The following is a 3,338-nucleotide window of genomic DNA, read 5'->3' on the forward strand; positions in this document are numbered from 1 at the left end:
TTGCACTTCTTGGTACATACCCAAGAAGGCTTATATCCACACAAAAACCTGCACGTAGATGTTTGTAGCAATTTTGTTTATAGTTGCCCAAACTTGGAAGCAACAGAGATGTCCTTCAGTAGGTGAATGGATAGACTGTGCTACACCCAGACAATGGAATATTATTCAGCACTAAAAAGAAATGAGGCATCAAGCCTCAAAAAGACATTGTGGAGGGCACCTGGGTGGCTCAGTGGGTTAAAGCTTCTGCTTTCAGCTCAGGTCATGATCCCAGGGTCCTGGGATTGAGCCCCGCATCGGGCTCTCTGCTTGGCGGAGAGCCTGCTTCCCTCTCTCTCTTTCTGCCTGCATCTCTGCCTACTTGTGATCTCTCTCTGTCAAATAAATAAATAAAATCTTTAAAGAATAAAAAAAAATTGAAAATTAAAAAAAAAAGACATTGTGGGAATAAATGCATATTGCTAAGTGAAGGAAGCCAATCTGAAAGTCTACTTGCTGGATGATTCTAAGCATGTGACATTTTGAAAACAACATGTGATCATTGATTTTATGTGTCAACTTGACCGGCCTAAGACACCCATATTAAACATTATTTCTGGGTGGATCTGTGAAGATACTTTTGACATGGCAGACTCAGTAAAGTAGATTGTGTGTAAGCGTTATCCAATCCAAGGGCCTGAATAGAATGAAAGTTACAGGAAGAATTCCCCCATTTTTGCTTCTGCCTATTAAACTGGGATGCCTCACCTCATATTCTCTGGCCCTTGGACTGGGAGGTACACTATCAGTTGTCCTGGTTCTCAGGCCTTTGGACTCAGACCGAGTATACCATGAGCTTTCCTGGGTCTCCAGCTTGCAGATGGCAAGTCGTGGGCCTTCTCAGCCTCCATAATCATGTGAGTGAATTCCTCATAATCATTATCTGTATGTATATTATGCTGGTTCTGTTTCTATGGAGAAACCTGACTCCTACAGGCAAAACTATGGAAATGGTAAAGATACTAGTGGTTGCCAAGGGTAGGGATGGAGAAGAGATGACTATGCAGAGCACAGAAGTTTTTTTAAGGCAACGAAAATTCTCTGGATGTTGTTACAATGGTGGATTCGTGCTCTTAAAAAAAATGTGCCCAAATCCGTAGAATGTACCACACCAAGAGTGAACCATAAGGTAAACCATGGGCTTTGAGTGATAATGATGTGTCACTGTCGGTCCACTGCTTGTAACAAATGTACCACTCTGGTGGGGGCTGTTCATAATGGGGGTGGCTATGTATGTGTGGGAATAGGGGGTAGATGGAAACTCTCTGTGCTTCCTTTAGTTTTGCCATGTATCTAAAACTGCTTTAATGGATAAAAATTATGAAAAATATTTATATTTAAGGATGTTCATCACAGTGTTATTTTTAATGATGTAAAACTGGAAACTACCTAAATACAAAGCAGTAAAGGATGAATGTGTTAAAACAGAGGAGGACTTTTGTGATGGATAGATTAGCAACGACAATTAAGCTCCTGTTTCTGGCCCAACCTGCCCTCCAGGACTGTGTAAATTCTCTCTGACCCAAGGATTTCTGTGAGTCCCCAAAGATCTTTCGCAGGAGCTGGAGTCAGTCTGTTGATACAATCACATGTGGGTTTTGCCCTACTTTTTTTTCTCGTTCCCCCTCCTTCTCTTTAGTATCCTCCATTCTCAACACCCTTTGAAGGAACCTCACTCATACCTTTGCTGGAAGGATTTGTCATGCATCCTCAGGGTCCATGCTCAGAGCACACCCCCAAGGTTCCAAATCTGCTGACCTCAGAGCAGTGCTGAGTAGAAGTGGTTGGAATCACTCTTTCCTTCAGGGCTCGAAAGTAGTCTCAAGGCTCTTATCGGAACCAAATGCCATGCTATCCCTCCTTTGCCTTCATCCCTCCCAACTTGCTGGCTGTCTCAGGGACTCCTCGCCAAATGCCATCATCATCCTTTAAGGAAAAACCAAAAGCCTTCCTGAAACTCAGCCTCATGCAAATAGGTACTAAAAGGCGTTCCTAGTCCCTGGTTTTAGAATCAACCCCCTGCCTTCCAGTTTGGGATCAGCTGGAGTGTGTGTTTTTGTATTTATACATCCAGCTAAATAATCTTGACAGTTATGCTACAGCTTTAGTGTGTTTATTTTGCTTTGTTTTAATACATTATATACATAATAATACAGCAGGTTCATCTGTTAATGCAAAGGTTGTAACTGACCTACCCTCCTAGAAAAAGAGCCAGGAGTCACCTGTGGGGATGGGTCAGTGCCTACCACTTTCTCTTACCTTTTGCGCAAGGGGGACTGACACCTAAGGGGGATTTGGTTTTAATTCCTAGTAGGTATGGCTAAGGGTCAGAACAGAGCTGTGTCCAAGGAGGACCCTGAATTCATAGGCACTCTTCCAAGGAGGAATCCAGGTATGGTAATCCACTAGAAGCACAGACCCAACAGACCCGCTACAGTCATTCCCCATATTGGCCCAGCCACCTGCAGAGACTTAATTATTAGGTTAGCTGACTCTGGGTCACTTGAGTTTAATTCGGTTTGTGGACTAATAGATGATGTAAATAAGAAACCTTCATCTGTATCACCTGGGTTTTGTTTGTTTGTTTGTTGTTGGTGAGGGTGCACCTTACCAAATAGCTTGGACCTTACATATGAGTCATAATAAATCAGGATTTGTGTTCTGATCCAGTTCAGCGGTCACGTCTCTGAGTCTGAGAGTCTCAGATGGACACGTGGATACACCCATCACACGGTTTCATTGCAAATTGTGTTGTGAAGGGAAACTCTACCAATCATTACCTGATTAATCCCCCCAAAGTGAAAAGATGGCAGGATTATATAGCATTTAGTGTCACTGATTAGCAAAGTCATGGGGCTGAGCCAGTCCTTCCAAAACTTAATATCCACAAACTCAAGGGCACGGGTCCTCTTTTAATTATTTGGGTATAATGGGCCTCAGGGAAGTGAATGCTTTCAGCCTTGTGATCTGAGCGAGGTTCAGGAGCCAGAGCGGTTTTGGCTGAGTCACTGCCCAGCTGCATGACCCTGTACACATCACCTGACCTCCACGTGCTTCAGCTGGCTCAGCTGGAGAAATGAGTAAACGTGGCCTGGAAGGCCCTGAGGGGCAAGGCAGCCTCTGCACACAGCTGCCCCAGGGGTAGCGTCCGGGGGCGCAGGTCAATTCCATCAGAGGCAAGGGTACCCTAAGAGAGACTCCCAGAATAGCCTCTCTAAAAGCCACCTGTGGAAAAGAGACCCACTCACCCTATGTGAATAGAATTAAAATTGGCAAAAATTTTTGAAGACTGAAAAACA

Source organism: Lutra lutra, chromosome 8 (genome assembly GCF_902655055.1).
Source record: "Lutra lutra chromosome 8, mLutLut1.2, whole genome shotgun sequence".
Taxonomy (NCBI): domain Eukaryota; kingdom Metazoa; phylum Chordata; class Mammalia; order Carnivora; family Mustelidae; genus Lutra; species Lutra lutra.